General features: G+C 42.2%; 1 protein-coding gene and 1 non-coding gene across 2 annotated transcripts in view; both read right to left on the bottom strand.

The window, feature by feature from the left end:
• Positions 1-27,709, bottom strand: part of EVA1A (eva-1 homolog A, regulator of programmed cell death) — a 213,481-nt gene that overhangs the window by 72,126 nt on the left and 113,646 nt on the right. The window lies entirely within an intron of this gene.
• On the bottom strand, positions 9,224-9,295 carry TRNAC-GCA (transfer RNA cysteine (anticodon GCA)). The gene has a single exon. It is a non-coding gene; the product is annotated as a tRNA-Cys (tRNA).

Genomic DNA, 27,709 nt, shown 5'->3' with positions numbered 1-27,709 from the left:
TCCAGAAAAATCTGACCTACAAATGGCTTTCTCATAACTCAGCAGACTAGTTTAGTCCTCAGATGGATTTATCATTAACCACATAGGCACATGTTGTCCATTCTCTCTGACCTAATGAATGTGCTATAAATAAAATATCTCTAAAAGCAGGTTTCACCATACTTATCCAAGCTGTTGCTGCAAGTCCTTGTAACTCCCAAACTCACTTACATTAGAAACATTAATCACTTGATTATAATTCAAAGCATCAGCTCTCTACAGCTGAAACTCCCTAGCACTTGACTTTGGCTAGACCTCTAACCTCAACTTATCACTTTCAGGCGTACTCCACATTTTCTTCTCCAATCTGTCACTAATGTAGGAAAGACGTGGGAAGTCGCTTTCAAAAGGTATTTTTAACCTAGGAGTGTCTCATTAAAAAAAGAGCTTAGTATAGAAACTGAAACAAAACCTTTCCCGCTTCACTTAATCGTAGCAATCTGAAAATACCAGAGGTGTATTTCATTTTAAACCAAAGCAATGTAAAGGAAAAGGAAATCCTTTTGGAAAAGACACTGAGAGTGTAATTCCTACCTACCCCACAAATATGTTATATGATCATAAGATTATCTGTAGATCTTTGTATTGTTCATCTTGAATGAAGGAAGCTGAATCAAACCCTCTATTATTCTGACTTGCCTGCTCATTCATTAAAAGTGTACATGGACAGTTTGGGTTGTTTCTACTTATTTCAGTTGACAGTATGGAGATCATATTCCATCTTGACCAAAGGTTTTAAAAACCCAGAGAAACAAAAGATTAATTTGGGGATATTATTTTTAAACCTCGTATGATTAAGTCTGGAAATAGACAAAGATAAAACTCCCTGAAGGATAGGCACAGCTAATGAGAGCCTGAGAGGAAATGATCACACATTCTCAGTTCTTCTGATGGATGTCCTTCTAGCCTTATTAATCAGACCTTTGTGATGTTGATAAATCACTGAAGTATGATAACAGATGAAGGTGAGTTTGGATGTAAAATGATCCATGGTGAAGGATTACAATAAAGGAGGAAAAGGAGGGAAAGCCAAATACAGTTTTATAAACTGCATCCTTAGCCTGTAAGAACTTGTAGATAATAAATGTCATTTCTTTTCCACATTATCTAAGAGATTAAGAATTTTTCTCGATGTATAACTGCTGGGAAGCCTCTGCAGCACCTTCTCCAGTTACCAGGAGGTTTATATTACATCAATTGCCTTTATTTTCCATCACTTATGATTTCATTTACAAAGAGGAACTTAAAAGTACATTTCTTCTTTTAACTTTTTTTGAGGAAGTAGGCTTCAGAGGCAGGAAAGGAGAATCCATGCAAAACGCTCATAGTTTTGACCTTCCAAGGTTTGTCAGATTCTGCTTTGAGATTCCAGCAAGTTTTCTAGTATGACCTTATCCTGCTTGAATAATCCTATGTCACAGAGGTGTCAGCAAGGTCTCTACACCTCCAGTCACTCTGTATACAGAGTTGGTTTCTATGTTCAGTAAAGCCACTCAGCCATCAATCTACATGTATCACAGTTTGCAGTTTTCAAGGAAAGTATTTCCCAGAGCACTTAAAAAGTAAATAAATGCATTTGAGGTGCTATTACTGATTAATCAGTTCTATTCTCTGCCTTCTACTAGTGGTTTTTATACTGCAGAATACAGCCCTGGCCATCTGAAGAAAACCAAAGCCATGCTTATTTACTGCAAATTCAAAATAGAAGGTCATTGAAATAAGGCAGCTTGCCAGTAAGGGAAAACTTGCCTTAAGAAATGAAAGACAAAAAGGGGTACCAGACACCTAGGAGAGAAAGGACAGAAGTGCACTGGATGTCTCTGAGAACGCTCAACTGAAATACAAATTTGAGTGCTTCACATGTAGCTTTTAATTGGTTTGTGTCACAACATGGAGAGATCTCCAAGGTGATGCCCTACCAGGCTGGCTGTGCTATGTCATGCTGCAGGACAGCACTTGGTAGGGAAATGCATCAGCTTGGTCCAGATGCAGTGAAATTATGCAAGGGACACGGCTTGTTGAACTGATGAACCCTATCCAGAGGCACATTAGCTTGGATGTACTGTGGGTGTTGTCTTACTCTGTGTGGAGCCAGCCCAAACACGTCCATAGTGTACTGTAGTATAAACTGGGGATTGGGCAGAAATCCTTAGAAGCGACCAGATATTCCCAAGGAAAACAAGGCAAATTTTTCCCTGTAATGACTGCTTTGTACTCCATGAAATAGCAGGGATGGCATTTCTGTTATTTCTGTTCTTGCCAACATTTCTGCATGTAGCTGTTTAACGGGAAGTACTGAAAACACACATGAATGGACATTAAATTACACAATTTCCCTTCAGGCTTTATAAGCCATCATGAGCATGAACAGGAGACAAGTGCATGTTAACATAAATTCTAAGCTGAGATGTGTCATTTTACCCATTTAGAAAAGAAAAGAGTGGAGAGGAGGGAAAATTGAGAACAACAGACGAGGAAAGAAAAGAGAAGGGGGAGGGGGAACAGAAAGCCCTATAAATAAGCTCTAGCATCTGAGAAAAAGAAAGCAGAATACCTGGTACTCAGTGTTGCAGTCTGGGATCTGCTGTATATGGATGCATAAGTCTGTGGCATAGATGTGTATCAGAAGTACTGTCCCAGGGAGCACACTCCACTGGAGTAGTCTAACTGCTCTCAGGGAGTTATGTTGGACTTATAGATCTGATTCTTGCCATATGATCCTTGCCAGATGTCTGGCTATAGACAGCTGATCACTAGCAGACTATCTTAAGATAGACTTCAGCTGAGACTCATCACTTCCATCCCAAGAGCACTTAATTCTTACAGTGCAAAGAATTGAGTGCTTGCAATCAGCATAGAAATATCCTTAAATTACACTTTCATGCTACAAAGCCTCTGCTCTTGAAATATGAAGGCAACTCAAAGAAATAAAGGGGTATCCAAGCACTCTTTCTGTTGCTCTTGAATGAAGTATGGTATAGATTTCTAGCTCTGGATTTAGGCCTGGAAGCACATCTGGTGTTTATTCTTGTGTCTCTCCTTGCATAGTTAGATTTGTGCTACATTAAAGAAATCATGACTTCCACAAATATCATAAATTATGAAGAAAATTCCTGGCCTGAAACTAAATATTATTGTTTATTATGTTAGATTGAGATTGAGTCCTTCAAAGGTCTGACACCAAAGCCTTTAAGTGTCTGCCGCAGAGCCTTGGACTGCCATAGCAATGTTCCTGTAAATCTGACCAAAAATCCACCATCCTGAGCTACACATCAAAATCTTCCCAAACCACATGGTTGGTCTGCATTCAGCACAAGAGCAAAAAAACAACATATATTAACCAGGAGTCACCTCACTGCAATATTCAACCAGAATTCCTTACCTGCAGGAGGGGAGGAAAGAACAAGAAAAAGAGGAGTCTTTGGCAACACAGAACAAGACAAAAGAACAGCAAGCTCACCTGGCACAGGAGGCTTGGATAAAACACTACTGGCTTCCACTGACAGTGATGTGATGACTGGGAAGAAACCTTCTCTTTCCTGACATGATATTTGTTAAGTTGAATAGCTAGAAAAACCTTTAAAATTGAAGGTGGAGCTACCTCTGGTCACAGAAACAGCCTCGTCTCCAGCAGCAGCACTGCTGCTAGGAAACATTACATAAGTGAGTTCATGCCAGGTCACAATCAGAAGACAGTCAGAGACACAAACTCTCCAGCAGGCATTATTTTTCCACTGCACAGCCAAAAGTAGGCAAATTTTTTAAAACAGTAAAATCCCACTGTGGCTGCAGACACTGTTTATTAATAGGATGGCTTTGTGGTCAGTTTGCACCACTGACACCAACACCATCTTTGCTGCGCTAAGTTGATAATGACATAAATTTTCCATGAACAGTTATTTAAATTAAGGCACTGGGAGACCTTCTGTGGAAACCTCCCTATTCTTGACACCAGAGATCTGTTCCCAAATCCACTCAGCTACTTATTCATGACTGTGTCCCATGTGCTAGAGAAGAAAAGAGGAGATCAAGGATTCTGTTCTTAAAAATTAAAAAAGTAATAATACACAGAGGAAGAATGAAAGCCTTCATCCCTCTTATGTAGCACTGTTGAGGCTTTCTCATTTCTAACAGAGATCACAAAGGAGAGAGAAACAGAGTCCCATGGAAGAACACACTTCTTGACTCAAGGGGCTCAACAAGGAGTGTTTGCTCTGTGGGGAACCCACAAGGCAGGAGCAAGGTTTCCCAAATGAGGCTGCATCATGAGCCCAGAACTAGAAATGCTCACAGACCTGGAATTGCACAGGAAAACCATAATGTGGCAACAAAAAGGTCTTCACAAATAGGAAACTTTGGTAACCGCTGCTCTTAAGGGATTTAGTTAGATGCTTCTGATCATGTCTTGTCAAGGGCTAATTGTTTTCAGTATTTCAGAGTTGCATTTCTACTCTTAGGAAGGTGATGAATTTGAGCAAGAGGCTTACTATATAAGCAAGATGCCAGGAAAAAAAACCAGGACAAATAAAACCTATCTGACATCCCTGAAGCCTATAAGTTTTGCCCCAACTTGTTAGCAGATGGCAAACTATTCTCCATAACTCCAGCATGCATCAAAACTGGTCATTGCAAAGAAGCATGGTCATGCTCTGGGAGAAATAACATGAATCCCTCCATTTATAACACAGCTCTTCTTGGGTTTTAGCCACTAATCATTGGCCCATCTGTATACCCAGAACTCAGCTTTGCCAACATGTCCTGGACTCTGAGCTAAGATTCCTGAATCAAATATCCCTTCTTCCTGACTTGAGTACAGTAACATTTTAACCTAAAATCCCCAGTGCCTCAGAGAATGAATCTTTCTTTCCAACATGCAGTAGAAGAGCTGACAATGAATGCTGGTGCTAAGCTCCCATACCTGCTATTTTTGACCAGTGTCTGTCAGGTTGGGCTGGATAGATAAATACAACTATGGAACAGGTGTGGACATAGAGATATCTGATAAAAGAATCTCATCCAGCTGAGAACATCATGGCATATCAAGTCTCTCCTCCACTGTCTATTCCAGTTTCCTGAAGAACTCTGAAATTCTATGCCCTCACCTTTGTTGTCTGCACTCAGGACATCTCCAACACATAGTCAAGGTCCAGAAGAAGAAAATGGTTAGCAACTGTGATCCTCTGAATCAGTGGAAATAGAAAAAAGTGTCTTATCAAAATGGTGGAATGTATTTGTTTGGGAAGTGCAGACTACTTCAAATGTCATCTGCTTTCACTAAAGGTACGTGGTTCAATTCTTAAGCATCTCCTTTGTGAAATAAAAGTGCAGCTACTGCTGCATAAAAACAATAAAAAACATTTCTATAAATATATTACCAACCAAGGGAGGGACAAAGAGAATCTCCACCCTTTATTGGCAGCAGGGGAAAACATAAAGGCAAAGAATGAGGAAAAGGCAGAGGTACTCAATGCCTTCATTGCCTCAGTATTTAATAGCCAGACCAGTTGTTCTCAGGGTACCCAGCCCCATGAGCTGGAATACAGGGACAGGGAGCAGAATGAAGCTTCCATAATCCAAGGGGAAATGGCCAGTGATCTGCTATACCACTGACACACACATTATAGCAATCCACCTGAGGATACTGAGGAAGCTGTGGGAAAAGCTCACTGAGCCACTCTCTATCATTTATCAGTGGTCTTGGCTAACTAGGGAGGTCCCAGAAGATTTGAGGTTGGCAAATGTGATGTCCATCTCCAGAAGGGCCAGAAGGATGATCCAGGAAACTCCAGGCCTGTCAGCCTAACCTCAGTGCCAGGCAAGGTTATGGAACAGCCCATCTTGGATGCAATCACTTGCCTGACAATCAGGGGATCAAGGCCTGCCAGCATGGGTTTAGGAAAGGCAGGTCCCACCTGGATAGTCTGGTCTCCTTCTGTGACAGGTTTACCCACTTAGTGGATGAGGGAAAGGATATTGCTTACCTGGACTTTAGTAAAGCCTTTAACAGTGTCTCCCACAGCATTCTCCTGGAGAAACTGGCTGCTCTTGGCTTGGATGAGTGCACAGTTCACTGGGTAAAAACTGTCTGGATGTTCGAGCCCAGAGTGATGGTGAATGAAGATACATCGAGCTGGTGGGCAATCACCAGTGGGGTTCCCCAGGGCTCAGAGTTGGGGCCAGCTCTGTTTAGTATCTTTATCAACAGTCTGGACGAGAGGATCGAGTTCACCCTCAGTCAGTTTGCAGCTGACATCAAGTTGGGTGGGAGTGTTGATGTGTGGGAGGGTAGGAAGGCTCTGCAGAGGGATCTGGACAGGCTCGATCGATGGGCCAAGGAGACCTATATGAGGTTCAACGAGGCCAAGTGCCAAGTCCTATACTTGGGTCACAACAACCCCCAGCAGCACTACAGGCTTGATGCAGTGTCTGGAAAGCTGCCCACTGAAAAAGGACCCAGGGGTGCCTGTCAGCAGTGGCTGAACATGAGCCAGCATGTGTCCAGGTGGCCAAGAAGGCCAATGGCATCCTGGCCTGTATCAGAAAGACTGTTGCCAGCAAGAGCTGAGGTACATGGTTTAGTGGTGGTCTTGGCAGTGCTGTGTTAGTGGCTGGACTCTGCAAGGTCTCTTCCAACCTAAATGTTTCTACGATTCTAAAATACGTAAGAGGATAACATATTTCACAGAAGTCAGACCACCTTAAAATCCTATGAAAATAATATGCTGCACTTAATACACTCCTCTCCAGAGGGGAGGTTGTAAAAACAATAGTTGAAAGATGCATGATCATTTTGCCTAATGCACTACTGGAAGATATTCCAGTGCTCGTCTGACAGGTGCAGGAAAAGAACGGAAAACAAAACAGTTCAGGCCGGGTCAGGTGATCTTCCCAAAGATTTCTCCTGTCTCTTCTCTCAAGAAGCACATACCCAAGAGATTCTGTATGCAAACTGCTGCTCAGAAGGGAGTATGGTACAATAGTAAAAACCAACAGACACATCTAGAATAGCATTAAAAATTAAAAGCCCTTAGTGAAATCCAGTAGCTGCTGTATGTACGCCCCCAGCTCACTGCAACACAATGCTTTTCTGAAGCTTTGGGAAGATTTTAGAAGGAGGTAAATAAGTGGATGCTCTCCATACATCACATACATTAAAAAGGGAGTAATCATCACAGGCTTGTCTACTGCACACCAGTCCTGGGCAAGAACACAGAACATCTGTGGCAGAGCTCGACCAGTAAACAATTAATAGTCGTCAAAAATGTGTAATGGAAAAGGAATCTTATTAATTAATCCAGTCCTAGTTTTGATGACCCTGGTTGAAAAAAAGTAATAGGGTTGATGTAACAGGCTTCTGAAGAGCACCAGAGTTGAATTATTGAATAATAAACTTGGCTGGTTTAAAATAAACATAGTACAGTGTAGATGAATTGGAGACCAGCTGATACCTTTCCAAATTAAATAGTAAATGGCAAATGTTCACTCAGCAACTGAACTTTCAATCCCATACAGATGCTGGCTTACCAGGTGCTGTTTATTATTTTTATTGCTGGCATGGGAGAAAAAGTTAAACTATTATTTAGTAAGTTTGTGAAATTTTGGGAAGTGGTATGGAATAAAGAGGACAATAAAGCAAAACAATCCAGAGAAGAATTCAATAAACTGCACAGAGACAACAGTGTTTCGGGACAGACATGTACAGAGTTCTGAAGGTAAAATTAAGAGATCTTGTTTCTCAAACATGAGAAAGGAGGCCAGAAGCAAACTGGTAAAAGTCTAGCAAGGGATAGAATCTAAGTGGTTTAATACAGACGTCTTCAGCAGCATAATGCATGTACTAGAGATGTAATATCAAGTAGAAGAAGCAAAGAAATTACATCACATCCCAACCTGGCATTGGTGCAACTGCTGCTGATGTTTGGAGCCTATTTCAGAGGCTGCAGGTTCTATGGAACTAAAAAGAATTGAGAGAAAAGACACAAGAATGAGTGAAGAATTGGGAAACTTCATTCTGGAGAAAGACATGCAAAGATTTACCTCTTTAATTTTACAAAGAAAAGACTGAGACATTTCTTAATCACAGATTATAAATATTTAAAGAGAGAATTAGAATTAGCTAATTAGGTTTCTTCAGCCTTAAAAGATCAGCAATGGCCAATAGCTAGAAGTTAAACCTAGACATTCAAAACAGAAATAAATCCAGTTTCTCTGACAGTTTTGCAAGGGCTGTGGGATACTTACAGTCACTGTGAATCTTCAAACCAACTTTTTAAAATTTTCTCTCCAGTTCAAACAGCAATTAATTTAGGAAGGTATTATGGCCTCTTGGTCTCAGTAACCTATCAGTGAAGTGACAGGGCTTCAGATGCTTCTGTGGGAGGCTATTTTACAACCTAATAAATGTCATCTTTGGGAAAAGTTTCGTGCAATTCTGCATTTGTCTTTAATACACTACTAATGGACCACTCTGAGTAACTGATTCCCTTGTTTTCTGTTCTCATCAAAGCACAATTTAAATAATGAACTTTCAGCAGATAATAACACCTTTTCTAATACTTGCAAAGAATAATCAGAGAATTAATCAAGTAATTAATTCTTAGTTCTTAGTCATTCCTCCTACTCAAGACCCAAACCAATGTTCAGTTAAGCACAGGAATATGTGAAGAATGTTTCCTTCAGCCAAGCACTGGAGAAGGAGGAGATTTGGCATTTGTGACCCTCAGACTGCCATATTTTGTGGTATCTGTACCCAAACCAGAAGACTTCACAGAGAAAACTGAGATTCTTGCAGGGGGTGAAATAAATTGTGTTCCTATGGTTAACACTCCTCTCCATCATCATTTGCTTTTTGTCTGTGTCTTGTTATTTTAGTTACTCATGCTTTAATGTGCCTCCTAATGTCAATCCTGCTATTCGGTGTTGAAGCACTGAGTACGTTTCCTTAAAACCACAAATCATAGAATGGTTTGGGCTGGAAGGGACCTTAAAAATCATCTCATTCCAGTCCCCCTGTCATGGTCTGGAACACCTTCCACTAGACCAAGTTGTTTAGAACCCCACCCAACATGGCCTTGAACACTTCCAGGGATGGGGCATCCAAAACTTCTGTGGGCAACCAGTTCCAGTGCCCCACTACTCTCAAAGAAAAGATTTTTTTTTTATCTAATCTAAAAAGCAGTTTCTGAGGGGGCACCTGGAGTTGAACCAGGGACCTCTTGATCTGCAGTCAAATGCTCTACCACTGAGCTATACCCCCTGACTAAGCACCTCTGATGTGTAAATTAAACTCATTAAGACATTCACTGCCCCAGGGAGTTCACAACATGGAATATAAACCAGCCTTGTCAAGCTGGTTGCCTGTGAACTGAGTCCAGCACAGACCATCTCACTGTATTTCTTCCTGAGCCTTACAAGAGACACACATGGTGGTGTAGGAATGGGGGGCAGCACCACAACACCTTATGGATTAATAACTTCTGCTGAGCCTTATAGCTGGACAGTACCAACCAATGCATTGTGAAATGATGGCAAAATTGCTCTGCATTTCCTATAACTCTCTCCCTGCACCTCTTTTCAGGCATGGAAGGTGGTTACCTGTCCAGCTCCTTTTGTCCAGATGCACATAACGAGGCAAGCTGCACTGCCCCATCCCTTTTCTTAGCCAGCACCTGCCCTTCTCCCCTCAGCAGGACAGCTGAACACTCACAGTCAAACTCAAGAGGTAAAGATAACCCAGTGACTCTGGGGACTGAATCTCCATGTCAAGGCAGTGGTGATATTCTCCAAAGGACAGTCCTGAAGTTCAACTTTCCCTGAGTAAATCCCAGGTCTCTGGAAACAGACTGGAAAACAGTAAATTTAGCAAGGAAACACAGACCCCACAGCTCCCTATTGCTTCACCACCCCTCTGTCTGAAATATTTAGTAGTATCTAGATATTTGCTAGAATCACAATATATGTTCAAATACCAGGACAATGAAACAGCATGGGTCAGCCAGGAGGCTCTGGTACAGAGAATCCAGTGTGAATGAAGTTGGACAAACATTAGATAAATAAGTAGGAGAGGTTGAATCCTAGTGGAAACTTTGCTCTAAAGGGTGAACCTCATGGACTGAGATTTCCAAGTGAAGGATCTACAGACAGGTGCATTCACTGGGACTCTCTAGGTAAGACCCCCAAACTGAACTTTTTGACATCTTTTTCTGGGATTTTGATTCACCCAAAGTTTGTAAGGTCAAAAGTTGTCAACGTTAGTGCTTTGGAAAGTATGATTTCTCTCATGATGAGCACCATCCCAGCACTGAGCTTATATCATAGCCAATCCTCCTTCCAAATCATTAATAAGGATCCTAAACAAAAACAATTTAACATTGTTCCCTGCTGTTCCCCTGAGGTATCTCCCACCAAGTGTTGGCATTTATTCATCACTATGCATTTCTAGTGCCTCCAGCCTGTTTTCAGTCTGGTTTATAATCTTCATCTCCAGTCAATCTAAATTAATTTTTCAGCTCAGTCTTCATGAAATAATTGTCACAGTACATGAACAGACATCTTATTTACACAGATTAAATGACCACATTTTATTCATCTATTTGGTCTGCAGTTGGATCAAACTAAGTGATTATGTCTGGATTTGCTTCTTACAAATCTATGTATGTATCATTCATGTTCCTTCTCAATGGTGAAGTTAACATGTGTAGAGGGTCTGCATACTTCCCACATGTCACTAAAGGAATCCAATTAATAACTAAAGTGTGCTTTGAGTCACACAGAAACCTCAATAAACTTTTCTTCACCAGGGAAGAGGTTTGCTTTAACTGCTTACAGATTTACTTTGTTTGGTCTTTTCTCCATTATTCCATTCCAACAAAATTCACTCCTTCCTTTTTCCATCATTTACATTCTGTCTTGGCAACTATCTTGAGAGTTAGTTAATATACATACGGCTGATGTGAATGCATGGCACAGCAAATTATTCTTCTTTCCTTATTTAGACTCTTTTACTAGAGATAGAAGACAAATTTATTGGATAGTTACTAGCTCTTTTAATGACTGCTGTTTATTTGTAAAGAGCAATACAACGTTTTCCTCTGTCCTCTGTTTTTCAGAGATAACTGTGAGCCAGCTCCTTGACTAATTGCAAGAAAACCAGCAGGCAGATCTGGTTTCCCAAGTTTCATTTCTAACATTTTTCTGTTTCCCATATCCCTGAAAGTCGCCTCACAGAGGTTGTATTCTGCCCCATTCCCAATGTATTCAGTTAATGTTAGCATCAAGAGATATCACAGAGATTCAATAAATCCAGCAGTACTTCAAGTTCTCATTCTGTGGGGCTTCCTAATGCTGTCAGACAGTTTGAGGTCTAAAATGGGATGAAAGGAGACAAGGCGAGGTAAATATGTCACTTCCACTCACAGCGCTTTATGGATGTTTCCCAACTTGGTGAAAGCCAGCTAACCCACAGGAAGTGCAGTAAGGTATATGGGCATGTGAAAAAGTTAGTGCCTACTGACACCCTTGGCAAAGACCAGAACTCTTTTTCTACCACATATATGCGGTGACCCCAGTAATAAGAACAGGATTCTGGATCACTTTAATGTCTGAATCATCAACTTTTTGTGATTTAAGGGGGGGTATCATGGTCATGAAGAAAGAACTCTTCATTTCTTTGTGTCATTCCACTAAACATAAATATGCATTTCCATCAGCAGACATGAAATAGTTGTTTCAACAGAGTTCCTGAAGTTTAGAGACACACACACCCCAAAAAACAACCAAACATCTGAGCAGGAAAATGATGTAAATTGGAGAAAATTAAGTGTCCTCTACAAGGGCCCTACCCTTTCAAAGCAAACAAACTTCTCCAAAGAGTGATGAAGAGAGCAGCTTGTTCCAGCTGCCCTATGACTCAGACTGGCATGAACATTGCATCTGGCCAGAGCAGCTCTGGACAACAATATGGGGAGAAAATAAAGGCCAAATACTGCCTTGGTTCAGAAGATGTGAAACTTTCAAGAAACTGAACACCAGGTTATTGAACATTTCTGGCTCCCTACTATATCCCACCAGTCCACATACCTACTGCACACATAGGCAAGCGAAGCACAAGCTCAGATATGATGATGTCCAAGTAGCAGCTTATAACAAATACAGCAGTCACAACTGTCTCTGTAAGACTCCTATCTGAAAACCTCATCACTTACTTGGGTTCTGAAAAGAGAACTGAACACAGCTGAATATATGGTGAAGATCTTCAAAATGGCCAGTCCTTTAGGGAGCTTCAACCTTGGGCCGTGGATCCTAAGAGAGGATCTCAGAGAGACCCAGTTGTGGAGTCCACCAGTGACTGTTTGTTGAGATGAGAAAAGCATGACAAAAAGGATCAAAATGGACTAAATAAGTCTTTTGATATCAGCATCTGTGACTCTTTTGCTATCAGCATTGTGGCACTGAATTACTTTCTTCTGCTGTCTTGCCTAAGACCCATTAAAATGAGAAACAGCACTTCTCAGACAATTTGTTAAAATCACTTCAGGTCTCTGAGTGACATTAATGATCAGTGACTGAGGGTGGAGTGCAGCGAGGTGAATGGCATGATGAGTTCTGATTACAGCATCCACCTTTCTGGAGAATTTCTATCTGAGCACTTACATGAACTCTCAATACACCTCATCACATCCTGCTCTTTACCTTATTTACCTTCATCACTCCTCTGCAAAGTATCCTCACATTTCATTTTTTAAATACAGAGCTGAAGCAGAGAGAGAACAATTGACATAAATTGACTTGTCTAAGGTCTGCCCAGGTCTCCTACACTGAGGCAGGCAGAGACCTCCCTTGTACTTTTGGAGCTGCAGACAAATCTTACGGGTGGTTAGTCCTTAAGGATATGCTCAGAGCTCTCCTGCTCCCTTCCCTCACAACATCCTCTATGTTACCAGACACTGCAAAACTTTTCATGAGGTGGCAGAACAGTTAAGGGCACAAGTACCAGTGTCAGACCTTTTGAAAGTGCTTCAGGTTTGGTGTAGTGCTCTAGGACCTGCCAAATTTAGAGACTCAAGAAGATTTTTGCAGAAGTATTCACCGAGACAGCCTGTCTCCACATGTCTATCAATAATGGTCGTGTCAACACTTCCAGGCTAGGATCTGAAGGTACCCTCACCTGCTGTAGGATTGCTAATGGCCATTATCTGGTTCATAAATGGGGAAAGTCAGCCACACAACAATAAAACAATTCTTCTGCAGTAACTCATGGATCAGAGCTAGAATATAAAAAAAAAAAAAGAAATCCTGGCTCAAATATCCTATATTATCTACAGAGTGATTGAACTGCTCCTCTTAGAGTTCTCTCTTTCATTTTCTTTCCATCAGCCCCACCTTCCTCTCATTGCCAATCATGTCTCTCATTGCTATTGCCATTTCCCTTCCTGTAGCCTTTTCACTGTTCTTATCCCAGCAATGATCCCTTCCTCACAGTTCTGCTGCTGTGCCTTAGGTCTTTCCCTAAATGTCATTGCATCAGGCCATCTCCCTAGGACCAGAGCTGCTTCTCTGGAGGGGAACATGCATCTGTTGGCTGGAAAGCAGCCAGCAAACCCCTGTTTCCCCCAGCTATGCTTCAGGAGGATGATGAGTGGTGGTGTCAGCAGAGAGAAGTAAGAAGCCTTGGCTGCATGTTCAATACCTGGAAGCAGCCCCTAGTCACTGGAAAAAGGATCTGAAGAAGGAGGGTTGCTCCCCCTGGCCTCACCCAAATGATGTTTTATTCAGCATGAAGGAGATGTTGACAGAAGGATCTGTGTGTCCCCACAGATGAGAGATTCTTGGCTGGTAGGGATGTGCCTCCACCAATCACCTCCACTGCAGCAAGAGGGTAGGTAACTATCTGAGGCTCCTGCTCACCCACAGCCAGAGGCTGATGCACAGCACTCCAGTCTGCTCATAAAAAGGGCTGTCAGGAAGAGCAGAGGAAGGACACAGGCAGGACAGCCAGGTCCCCTGGGTTATGTGTAAGGAATCAGGGTGAGAAGTAGGTTTAATCATGGCATTGCTGCTCTGATTTGAGCACATGGGAAGTTAAAAGTGTAGTTTTCATGTAAACTTATTTTTGAACTCAGGAAGAAGGGTTGGACTTGCTATTTGTGATCACATCACTGATCTGCTCCTTGTGTCTATGAATCCACGACATCCTCCCCCAGCGCACCTCTCTCAGGATATGCTTCATTAGCTTAGCCCAACTACACACAATTTGCTCTCAGAACACACAGTGGCCAAATAATGGGACTAGTATGGCACGAAGCTGCAGAGAAATGGGTTTGAGCAGAGCACAGGTACTCTCCAAGCCTGTCTTCCCAAGCATTGTGTCTCCAAGTGATGAAATGCAATGCTATCAAATATCATGACAGAAAGCACGAATATGTAAAACATGAGGGTGCCTCTTAAAAATAAATGTTGCTCCATGATCTTTTTCCCAGGAGAAGGAAGTTTCCAGAGTGTTGGCTCTCTGCGTGTGGTATCACATATTGCATGGTCTGTTCCATATAAGCTCTCAACATATGCTACGAATCTGCCTCTGCAGTACAAGTATTCTAAATCAGATGCTTATGCCTTCTTCTGATCTTTTGCAGTCACACGTACATGCATTGGATTTTGCCACAGGCTATCCATCATTTCTCCCTTTCCAGCATCTGAAACGCATGACCCGTAATTTGGTTTTATGTGTGTTTTACTGCAGTTTCCATATAATCACACAGGAAACTTTAATTCTCACCCTATGAGCCCAAGGCTGTAGTTCTAATCCTTGTCTTTCAGAAGTGTAATGACTGTATGTCTGATCCTCGACAGCCTGTATTTCTCACAACTGAAAGAAAAATCAAATTCCATTGCAAGCAAAGCCTTACCCTTCATGATCATAATTTTCTACCTCCTACCCCAAAGTAACATCTGAAGCCATTAGGCATTGTCACACTCTGTCTCCAGACTTTCCAGATTTTACCTGTGGACTAACCACAGTGGTCCTGCATGAGGTGGGCATTTTCCATCACCATAAGACAGACAACATCACCCTGTAATGACCCACGACACACCAAGAGTTTGTGTTCCACTGGGCCAGGACTGGGGATGAATAAACAGATTCTCTGTATCAAAAAGACCAACCTCTAATGCAGGTCATGCAGAGATGAATTAGGCACAGATTTCCTTCAGGCATGACAGGGAAGGTGCCTCATCCACTACAGACCCATCATGTCTCAAGGCTTGCCCCTCTCATTCCTCCTTCTCATCCCTTACTACTCATTCACCAGGAATTCACTATGCCCATCCCTTTTCCCATCCCAGACTGTGAGTGGCAGATACAGCTGGTTGGCATCATCCATGTTCCAACTGCCTCTGTCTAAGGCCATAAAAAGGAAAAGAGGCTGTGGGTCACTCCAGCCCCTGGCTTACCCCAACCACTTACCAGCTGCACAAACCCTCCTGCCTCAAGGACTGACATAATTTGGCACAACACTCATCAGAACAGTGCTGTCTATACACACTCATGTTTAGTGCCTCACCGAGTGATCCTGATTCCAGTAGGGCTCACCCACCACCACCCTCTGACATCATGTTACATGTGCCTCATCCTCTGCAATGGCACATTTCTGCTTATGGTCAGGGAATCTGACTCTTCCAGGAGGGCATATCCCAGGTAAAGGGAGATTTCTAGCACAGATGTGTCCTTGTTGATTGGGTGAAAAAAGATGGAGGATTTTTGAGGTCTCTGGAAAGGGACTGACTGGGAAGGGGTGAAAGGGAAATAGTCTGGTAAAATACCTGCCCTGTGTATGGAGCAGATGGCACAGAGGCATCAGAGAAGCCTTGTAAAAAACCAGTTAAGCTTTAGCCACAAGCCCTTTCATCTGCTTTGAATATAGGCTATATCACCTTCCAGCTGGGGCTGGAAAACATCAGGTCTGCTCTGCCTACAGGGCTTTGTGAATCTGTATGTTCTGAACTCCTGCCAGGAGTAACTTTGGTGCTGGAGGGATCAGTGATGGGCCCTGTGCAGCGCATCCGTAAGGCAGTGACTTATCCATGGAGGAGGGAAGCTGGGGAAATTCCCTCCCACTCTAAACTATTTCTTGGCTCTTTACATTAGTTATCAGCCCTTGGGAATATATTTTCCTCTCTCCCTACTTTTCTGTGGTCTGCATTATCATTTGCTAAATAATAGCGTGTGCTATTTATCATGAGGTCTGCAACCCTTATCCACTCCAGGGAGTTTGCAACTAAGTCACAGCAATAAATATTCTGATATTCTATGGGCTTTAAAGCACTAAGAGGCACACAGCTGAAATCATTATCTTGGAGCCTCCAACCCTTAATCTCACAGTGGAACACTCGTCACTAAAGGCAGGGAGGATGCACACACGAATGCAAGTTGTTTATACTCACAGCAGATTCAGACTCAGGCTCAAGTCTGCTTACTAATAATGATGATTACTTTGGCTCCTCTGGTTTTATAACATGTTTGAAAGGCTCAGGGAAACCACATTATCTGCAACTCCCTTTCAACAGCATGTTTGATTCATAAGAGCTGCTGGGCAAGCAAAGGAAAAAGGGTGTGTTTGTGGATTGGGGATCAGTTATAATAATATCATGGTGACCAAAATGAGCACCATGGTCTGCAATTACTGCTGTTCCTCTATGTTTATTGCAGAACAGAATCATCTGAGACCTGACTCAAAACCTGTTGACCTGTTTGCAGCAGGTCCTAGGACTCGCTTGGACAAGACATCCTCTCTTACTGACCTGCTCTGCCCACCATGTTCAGGGAGTTTGGACTCTCTCCCTGCAATAGCTGTTACCTATGAAGGGATTCAAACCTTGACTAGAAAGGTTACTCAAATACCTCCATATTTCTGAGTCCCAAAGCCCCTTTCAGAGTCATTCTCTGTTAATGATTAGAAATGCTCCAGCTTTTCTGGCTGTGGGATCTGATCCCAAGCACCTTCAAAGCAAATCAGAGTTCAAACTCAACTGGGAACATTTAATAAAGAGTTGGCAGGGTAATTAAAAAAATGAGTTAAATGCTACCAGAATGTACATGTCCAAAGGAAACACTGGTCTGAGGAGTCTGTATTTTTCAAAGTTATCAAATTAGCCCAACTTGGTTTCCACTGCCAATCTAATTAATGGTGGATGTTGTCCAACAACTTCTTTTTAGCCTTCCAAATAAGCTGAGAAATCATGGACAAAGTCATTAGTATCAGAGAGAAGACAACCCCCTGCCCTGAATGCACCAGACAGAGGTAAATGGAGCAGCAATGTCCTGGGTGTGGAGGGAAATGGTATTAGCTGGTTTTGCTTTGTTTTGCAACAAAAACAAGATAAATAACTGGACAAAAATATTTGAGAACAGCCCAAGACCAAAAAATGGGGCAACTTCCCCTGCAGTGCCAGGGTACAGCCGTCTCCTCTGTCCACCTCTTGCTCTCCTACTATCAGGGCAGCCAAATTTCAGAGTTCCCTGGCCATTCCCTGGCCAATGCCAGACTCACTCTTCACCACACAAGAGCCAGACAGTCTCAATACTTCAATACTTCCCCTGTAACAGATTTTTTTGCAGTCCCATAGCCCTTTTTGGCAGGAAAGTTGTGCTGATTTGGAGCAGGGATGTTTCTAAGCATGCCAGGCTCATGAATGCCATATCCTGTTATCCCAGAAAGACTGAAGAATAAACAAAGAGGTACTGGAAGAATAATGATCAATAAAACTCCTTGATCTGAAGTTCAAGTCCAGGACACATCTATATTAATAAAATAAAGGGACCAAGCACTGCTTTGCAATTGCACACATGTTGTGACTAACAAAATTTCCAGAGATATTTTGGCCTGTTCTCCACCCTGGCATGGTCCAGGGGACAGCACAGCCAGGGACTTTTCACTGCAGCTACTTTGAGTATAGAGAGTTTCTCTATTCAAATGTGGGCCATGCCTTGCCACTTGCCCTTAGGGCCAGGGAATGTTTTCATTGCACAAGTGCAGCCCGTGGGGACTCTCTCCAGAACAGAGTTAAATGTCCAAACTGACTGTCAAGTGCAAGGGATGCCTCAGGTCATAGCTACCTCCTTGACATATTCAGACTCAACCCCTGCCCTCTGTGCTGCCTGAGAGACACAAAGAGAGCAGAACATGCTGGGATCTGCAAGTTGGGGGTGTTTCCCCTGACACAGGGATTTCCTACCAGTGGGCACTGAATCAACACCAGAAACTCCCAGGACACCTCTGTGGGGCAGGGACAGTGGAGTAGCCAAGCATGGCACGCTGCAACACATCCACTGGCAGATGGTTCTGGTGGGTTTGAAGCCAGCTGGAAAAGGCTGTAATTAGGCTGTGTAGGCTTTTGCCAAATCAGGGCTGGGTAGTCCCTGGAGAGCTTCCCAAACCACGGGGTCTAGTTGGAAGCTGCAGGCACTAAACCCTCTGCTTTACTGGAGAGGAGAGGAGAGTTTCCCTGCGTTACTAGAGGTGTGCACTCCACTGAGGGGACCCTTGTCCCTTCCTCAGGTGACACAGGTTGTCCAAGGAAGCAGCTCCTTGTGGGCTTGGCCGTAGCATGTACTCCAAATGAGGCAGGGCCTCCTGTGTTTGACCTGGGCTGCCAGGGTACACACAGGATAGCTGGGCAGTCAGAAGGCAGGAGGGGTGTGGAGGTACTCACGGCTCTGCTCGTGTCACCCCAGCTGCTTCCATGTGGACAAACACCATACAGAGCTGATAGAACCAGACCTGTGCGAGCATTCTCCATTACTAGAGTGCATAAACATCACCAGGAGTTTTGACTCTGAGACAAGCTGTTATTCTTGTGTTGGGTTAAAGCATTTCTGTCTGGAAATCATCATGTTTTGAATGTTGTAGACTCTAGCTCTAACGCCAAAGCCTTGCTTCTGAGATAGGTAAGTTTCCACTGAAATAAAAGGTTAGGAAAGATTTTCTTTTAACACTAACTGGCAAAAGGAAATGCCCTTCAGAAGGACATCTTCTGATGTCTCAAAATAGAGAAACGTTTTTCTGTGCGTTAAGAAGGATAGCGCTGCCATGTCCATTTTTGGGATCTGTTGTGTTCAAAGATGGGTAAAAACAAGAAATAAATAGCAACACTAGCTTCTCTCTTGCATTCTTGCTGTTCTCTACAGAGACAGCTGCCAGAGCAAGAAAACTATATTAGGACCACTGTGTCCCTCAAAGACAAACCCTTCCCAGAGTTTTTTCTTTGCACAGCAACAAGAAGCTGGGGAGTCAACATATAAATGTCCACATGGGTATTCGGTGTGTGAGCTCCCATTATTGTCAGCACTGATCCAAGAATAATTCAGCTGGTCAAATACCCATGATCCGGTTAAATATGACTGTTGAGTGCTTTTGAAAGGCCTTAGGCTGAAACATCAAAGGCAGATTGTGTAAATATTAGGCAGGATCTATAAATAAACCCAATTGTCTAAAATATCACTATATGTGTATATATGGGCTACTGAGCTCTACATATCTAGTCAGTACAGAAATAAGTTTCCTTGGCTACACCAAGAGTTTTGATATCTCTGGACAACTACATTCAGTATCACAATCAAAAGCTGAATCCCATCCTGCAAAACTGGGTTCAAACCCACAGAAAGCTAAGAACTCTTCAGAAGAGACATTATTTACCCAAATCAAATATTATTGAACTACATACCTAATTTTTTACTTTTCTGGTAATAAGACAGGAAACTGTCAAAGACTAATAAGTTTCATAAAAAGAAAAGATTTGAAGCAATTTAGTAAATTTAAATCAACAAGGCACTAGAATTCATTTAGGCATCATGAGGTTTGAAGACTTAGGAAAGTAATGACAAATAGTTTTTCAAAATATGTCAATGTGTAGCAAACACACTCAAGGTAAGAACTATCTAACCTAACTTTAGGTGTCAACAATGCAGATATTCACATCTGATCTAGTCAGAGACAAACACTTGTAAGGTACCCGAGATATCTACTTCAAAATGAGATGAACTGCAACCTAGAAATGTCTTTTTCTTTTCATATACTGACTACAAAGGGAGGCCAACGTATCTAGTCCATATGTAGCTGATTATACTGTAGACGGCTACATCTGGTCAGCATTAGAGAATGTTTAATAACATACCTATTTGCAAATGCATTCCTATTCAGATCAATACGTCTGTGCACTCAATACTCCACCCCTCTACTCACGCTCCAGCTTGCTAGTCCAAATCTTTAAGTCTTGAACTTCAAAGTAGGTTCGACCCAGCTGTGCTGAGATCTACAACTTTCTCAGTAAGGTCCCTCAGGAAAACACAACTCACCAAGCCAGGACAAGATACCTGAGACACAGCTGGAGACACACTGTTCCTTTCCAGGAAGTCTGCAGAGGAGCACTTCCAGAGAAACAGAGAGGAGTCATTACAAGTCCCTTCACTCAGGAAAATATTTTTGCCCTAACCAAAATGTCAGTGCTAATGATGAAATACATTTCCTTGAATAAAATCTGCTCAAGACTTCAGGAAACAAATTTACAAAGAGTGGTCATGCCAAAAAGCAAAGTAGTTTGTGTGAACCTGAAATCAAGAGCCTCACATGTGTAAAGAGGAGGTGAAGCTTTTTGCAGACTGGGAGAGGTAAATCATTTTTTGCACCAGTCTAGCTTTAGAGGCCAAAAGCCTGGCTCAGCCATGAGTGTGTCGGCGTCCCGAGGTACGGGCACAGTTTCTTGGCCAGCTGCAAAAGGAAGGTAAGTCAGTCAGCCATCCAGATCTGTAAAGCAGCAGCTCACACAGTTATTAGAGGCCTGCCTCCCCATCTGGAAATTAAATGCAAACATATGCATATGTCTAAGTGTTGCTTAAGAGAAAATCACTACCCTGACAAGGTTGAATGGGAACAGGAAGGAAAGAAAAGCAGAAAGTACAAACCAGTATCTGTGCCCTCCCCATTTAATTTTCTTTACTGTCAGAGGCACCTTCATATTTAATTAAGCACAACTTGGAGGACAAAGAATGATGAGGTAAGGAATGAAAGAAAATCCATTTGTTTGTTAATACTGTAACTGGCTAAGAAATATCTGACAGAAAATTTACATTACACGCGTTCCAAGTCCAATTTACGAGGGGGCTCAATCCTCTCAAAAGAGAGCCACAACACAACACCAAGACATCCTATACTTCATTCTTCACTGATACCCAAGGCATCTGCAGAAAGTTTTGATCATTTCTAATAGTACAGAGGGGAAAATCTGCCTTTTTTCCTTGTGGGAATCAGGTACAGCTTTCACACAGCAGAAGTCAGAACCTTTGATCAATATACAGCATGTTAAAAAATGTGTGTTACTATGTAGTCCTGGGATAAACCCCAGATGATTTTTTTTTCACTACAAAAAAAAAAAAAAAAAGTAGAGGGGAAAAGACTTTAATATTAGTTATTTTTCATAGTAATAAGTATTATTTCTTCTTATATCATAAGAAGAAACAAAACAAAGTAAGATAAACATGAGACAGTCATTGCATTCATGACTGAGTGACAACAATGGATGTGCCAAGCAGGAGCTTGACACCTGATCTTTCCAAAGCTTCATGTCAATAAAATTCAACAACAACTGTAGGCGCTGAAAGCAAGGACTCATCATATCTGTGTGATCATGTCTGCACTCATGCATAAACCTAAACCCCACAGGAGGTGGTGAGGCTGCTGTTCTCTCCTGCCAGATGCTGAGCAAACAGCCCCAGGACATGGGGTCTAACCACACAAGGCAGGAGGAAGCCCGGTGACTGCCCAAAGAGCTGGTGATTAATCAGGGTTAAGCAGAAAGCCTCTTGGCCTTAGGCCACTGCCCCTCCACAGGGCCATGCTTGGCCAAAAATAAAGAGGCAATGCTTGCTGATAAGGAAAAGGAGAAAGAGATGTATTAGGGGGTTGCCCTTTCGCAAACTGGTATTTTTTTCTGATTTTTCATGTACCCTTGTAAAAAAGTAATGTCTTGCCCATTCCAAGAGATATTTTTTAATTCTAAAGGCATACTGCAAGAATTTCATCAAATCTTGAAGCAAATACATATGATCTGGGGACTAAATAGTCCAAGTCTTCAAGTCCCATCTACAGACTGGTCTTTGATATGTTATCTCCTGGTCTCTGCAAGCTATGAGCATCCAGGCTGGGGCAACTTTTGACCAGCTAGGGAACAAGTTTGCTGGACTCCAGATGGAGCTGCATACCAGCCTTCTTCCCCTCCCTGAGGCTTCAGCTGGACCGAAATGGAGTGACACCCATCAAAGGGACCTCCAAGACTCTGCCCTCCTGCCTTTGCTCCTTCCCCTGAAGGCACTGACACCAAGGGTCCATCTTCTTGGATTAACCAGCCTCCAGAGGCTTTGCAGGCAGCTGTGAGATGGCTTTCATAGATAAGAGATGGCCCAGGGTGGGCTCACGGGTTAGGAATTTAGTTAAATATCTTTGACAGGGATCTAGTAGGATTTGCTTTGTTGTTTATATTATGCAGTATCAGTAATCCTTAAGGCCCCAGGCCTCTGTATCTGTAAAGCTGGAAACACAACCAGCCAGCAAGGGATGCTGATACTGTTCCCCATGATCCTGTTTTCCCCATGCAGAAATGTTTCCCTACTCTGACATTCAGAAATTGCTACATTCTTTGTCTCAGTTCGCGTAGATGAGGGGTAGTAAGTGAAATACTGAGCAGAAGGATACTTGTGACTGAAACTCCAGAGAGAAAGTCAACTTTTCTTCACAGGTAATGGTGCTGGTCCTGTTTGATGCACCAGTCATTGCTAACATATGGCAAAGAAATTGTAAGTCTCTGCTGGACCTCGGGGAGTGGGGTGGGGTAAATAATCATAAACCTTTTCAGTGTTTGTTAAAAGATTCAGGTAGTTGTGGAAAAAAGACAATTGAGTGACTAGAGAGGTTGATTTATGAGGAAAGATTAAAGGAGCTGAAATGAATGGCTTAGCTAAACAGTGACTAAAACAGGACATGAAAAGTAGCCACTGTCAACAGTATTTGAAGTGACTGTCTGAAGGGGCATTAACTGTATGGGTGTGGATACTTTAAATAAATGGAGGTCACAAAAAGGAGGTAGGAAAAGTAAATGAAAAAAAAATGAATGTTTAGGGAAGTTTCCTGAAGAATAAGGCAGCAGGGGTGTAACTTCCATGGCAATCTACTCCTCACTGTAGGGTGAGGTGCCCCACAAAAGGTCATCTGTACTGAGCAGACATTACCCAGGGAACTTTTGGGAGGTGTCTGCTCTTAAATGTCTCACTGGCATCCCTGTCTCTAAGCACAGTGTAGAGATGATCAGACACCAAGACTATAAAAGGACCTCCACACAACCAGAAGAAAAAATATTCATGCCTTGGGCCTCAGAGATCAAGTAGGAACGAAAAAAAAATGTCCAAAGTGGATGGGAAGAGTGGTTCTCTGGAATTCTGTTATACCACTTAAGGATGAAATGGGGTAACGTGCAGAAGGTTGCCTGAGAAGGCACTAAAATGTGAGCCTCTATGCCCTACCATTACTTGGTCTCTCCCAGACAAGAACTTGAATTGGAACAGGAGAAATGCTTTTTAGTGATACATGGCTAAAGATACACATGTTGGCCATCATTCACCTGTAATAAATCATATAATTCATATAAGGCACAGCATCCTCCTCCTGTGTAGTCCATGCAGGACTAGTTGGTTTGATCATGGAGAGCCACAGCTCAGGTTCAAAACAGGAATAACTTAGAAACTAACTTGCCACATCCTGTGCTTTCTTTTCACTTCATATAAGAAAGGACTGGGCGGGAAATACTGCATGGTGAAAATTCCACCTGGAGAACAAAGCATGGATCTACTCATCTGACAAAGCCACCACAAAATATACATTGATGAGACAACTGATAGTTCTTAGTTTCAGCTCCCATGACAAGAACCCTTGTGTAAATGTTGTCTCCACGCATAAAATGAGATTACCACTTTTTCCAAAGTTTGGCTGGCCCTGCCTGTGTAACCACTAAATCACTCATGGCAGGAATCATTTCTTAGTAATCGAGTGCATTGCACAACCAGGCCTTGCTGAGGTAACACTCATAGAATCATTAGTGCACTTCCCAGCAATTAAATACACATTTGATTGTAGAATCATTTAAGTTATAAAGAGTACAAGGAAATGGCATTGTCTTGATACATTTTCAAAAAGCAAAGGTAAATATATATATATATATATGTTATACATGCAAATATATCTTAATTGGTCATGGTGTCAAATGCTCCCTTTAAATTTAATTTAATGAGTGTTTAACTGAGCTGTCAGCAATCTCCAGTAGCCTCCAGGCACTAATGAGTTAACATCAAGGTGTCAATGCTTCTGGCATTAACCTCAATTAGGAGGAGTTAGGGTGATCACTGAATGAAGGGTCAGTCTTTCATTGCTGAGACATTCCTCTGGCTGTAGCCTACAGCCTCCTGCATGAAAGGGGCTGACAGACTGTCTACCTACCACCTCTCCAGTAAAGAGGACTCATACCTGGCAGCATTACTGTTAATTACTATATTTGAAACATGTACAGGTCTTGACAGGCAGTAAACCTATTTATGAGGCTATTTAGTGAGATTCTCAGGTAAAATGTAACCTGTGGTAATAAAATTCTAAATACCACTTACTCATGGTCAGAATTTTTAAAAGACCATCATTAATGGCTTCAGTATGTCAAAGAATAGAAAGTCTGTACATGAGGGTTAAGCTTATAGGAAAAAAAAATCACCACATAGATAACCCGTGTAACTTTCATTCTGCTCCACTTACCCCTCTCCAGACTTCCTGAAATATTTCCTTTAGGTATATGGCATTCAGATGTCTTCTTGCACAATTGTTCTCAGGTAGATCTGCTTTTCTGGGGTGAAATCATGGATGGATCACAAGTGCTTTCAAGGCTGTACCCTCCCTGTTCAATCGTGGAGGTCTCAGGACAGTCAGGCAGAGCCCTCTGGATCCACCCCAGGCCTGAAATCCCTTCTCTAGATGGCAGATTGCTGTTCAGCCTCGGGGACATGTGCATATTTATGCCAGAGGAAATCATTCAATGAACAAATCTGTTTAGAAACCTCAAAGGTTTGTCAGTCAGCATAAAATCTCGGTTATATTACAGTTTATTGTTACAGTTATTACAGTAGAAATTCTGGGTCCATCCTAAAGCATTCTTAAATTTCTAAATTCATATAACATGTGGAAAATACCATAATGCAAGTAAAAGTCCCGCCCGCCTCCTTTGCACCCTTGCCATCACTCACTCCACCATGACAGACTGACCACCCTTCCCTGCAGTCTTCCCCTGTAACTTTTAGACCATAGTCCTTACCGACTAAAACAAAACAAAAAAATGAAAGATAGAGATAAAAGGAATAAAGGCCTCAGGTGCACACACCTTGCGAACAGTTGGGGTCAGAAGTTGCACAGTACTTTAGCTAATTCTTGATGGGACTCTTTTTCCGTAGCAGGAGCTCTGTGTGCCTCCCAGAGGTGGAAGACCACAGCAACAGACTAGCAAAGCTTGCCTAATTGTAAGGCTGCACTTGCCTTATAGCTAACTCTGCTTAGGATCATCATAAAAGGTGTCCTTTGAACTCCCTCTCTGCTTCCTCCATCCCCATCTTCCTTCCTCCCCATCCCCAAGGCAATGATTTCTATCTCCAGGTCTCCATTTCTTCTCTGCAAGAATCAAAGAGCTTTTAAGCCTTTCCCTTGAGGTGACAGCATTACTTGCTCCTCCTCCACCTGAGATGCAGAAGCTCTCCTTCCTCAGAATATTTATCTACCTTAATCTGTGTCAGACACAGGCTCATTCCGTCCTGGTAATGAAGAGTTGCTGTGTCTGGGCCAGCCAGGCCAAACGTGTTCGGACTCTCCTGGATGTGTGATTCAGATCAAGCCACAGCGAATTGTGCAGCAAGCAAAGACAAACAGGAGCAGCACAATGACAGCTTTCAATTACATAATTTACCAAGCTTCATCTTAAAATTAATGAGGCTGTTTGCACCATGTCACATTTCACATTCTTGTGCAATCACTAATGTTAAACATAAAAAGCTCTTTGTCCCTGTAGCATATTCCTTCTTGGTGTAGGATGGCACAGCTGTTATAGTCTGTTATTAGCAGGTACCTCCAAGCCCACAGTAAAGTGTGTGCCCCACTCGCTTTAGCACCGGTCAGCAAAAGAGATGGCATCTTGCCTTTGCCCTCAGGTAATCCATGATCTCCAACAGATCTGTGCCATGAAACCAAATTGTGAGAGTCTTGCTGACAGGGGTTTCCTCTCTGTTTCTCTCTAAGATCCAGGAAACTGCATCTACAAAAATTGTTAAGACAACACCACCGAAGATGATAAAGCTTCATCAGCCTTGAGCTATGTGGTCACCCATCACAGTGCAGTCATTAGTTACATTGCCACTGCTTATTTAACAGGTTCTGTGAAGTGTGACGAATTCTGAAAGTGAGGTCTAAGTTTCTGAAAGGAGAAACAAACTCCTTGCTTTTCCTTTACCTGGATGGAAACGTGCAGAAGTCTGGAAGGATGTTCAACAGGTCCATTCAATTGCAGAAACTAGAACAGATGTTACATCCCCAATGTATCTACTCTACTCACTCTCCCATATCACCAGCCGCAGTCCCTGACAACAAATCTGGCCTGAAGTCCAAAAGAAGAACAACCTGAAAATCAGTTGAAGAAGTCAGCAAATCTACTGATGCCATCCTAGCTCCTGGAAACATTTAGAGAATCTATAAAGGTGAAATGTAGAAAGTGGACCTCAATCCCATGCAAAACCAATTTAACAGGAAAATCCCTCTCCACACCCAAGTGTAGAGACTGATATAACCTTGAGCTGAGGTGCAAGAGACCGAGCTGCTATTTGAGAACTTCTTCGACACTAACAATCCTGGTTACAGGTAATTTCTCAAGAGCTAAAATAAGCATCATGTTCCTCTCTTATTTAGATAAATCTATAACAACTGGAGATCTGTCAAACAGTGGGAGTGGAAACCGATAAATGGAAGGAGAAAACACTGGTATTATCATCATGTGACAAAGAAAATTTTGACCAAAAGAAGCCATCTAACCAGTTCATAGGATCATGGAATCATAGAATGGGTTGGGTAAGAAGGGACTTTAAAGATCATCTAGACCGGGTTGCTTAAAGCCCCATCCATTAAAGCCCCATCCAACTTGGTCTTGAACACTTTTAGGGATGGGATGGTATAGACATAGATATTGTAGATGATGTTATCCACACGTAGACAACAGTGTGTCAGCTAAGCACCAGAAGCTCCCTTTATAGTCAGTACAGGAGAACTGTCACTTCAAATATGCAGTTCATCTCTTTCAGGCACTTTCTTTAGGATGAGATGATTTGTGCCTCAAAAGCAGCTGCTTCTCTCCATTACCTGTAAAAAGTATTTTTCTCAGATGGGAATGTCTACACTATAAATCTCTATGGCTTATGTGTCCACACTTGATCAGATGAATCCCACTTCATGAATTTTTCATTATTTGTAGTCATTACATGAGGATTGGATAGCTTTTTAAAAAATACTCTATAGCTAAGGAGAAGCACAGGTTTGATACAAAAATTACTGGAAAA

Source organism: Manacus candei, unplaced genomic scaffold, assembly GCF_025592945.1.
Source record: "Manacus candei isolate 608988 ecotype Guabito, Panama unplaced genomic scaffold, ASM2559294v1 h1tg000007l, whole genome shotgun sequence".
NCBI lineage: Eukaryota > Metazoa > Chordata > Aves > Passeriformes > Pipridae > Manacus > Manacus candei.
Note: the sequence above shows the minus strand (reverse complement) of the source record. Positions and strands in the feature narration are given on the sequence as shown.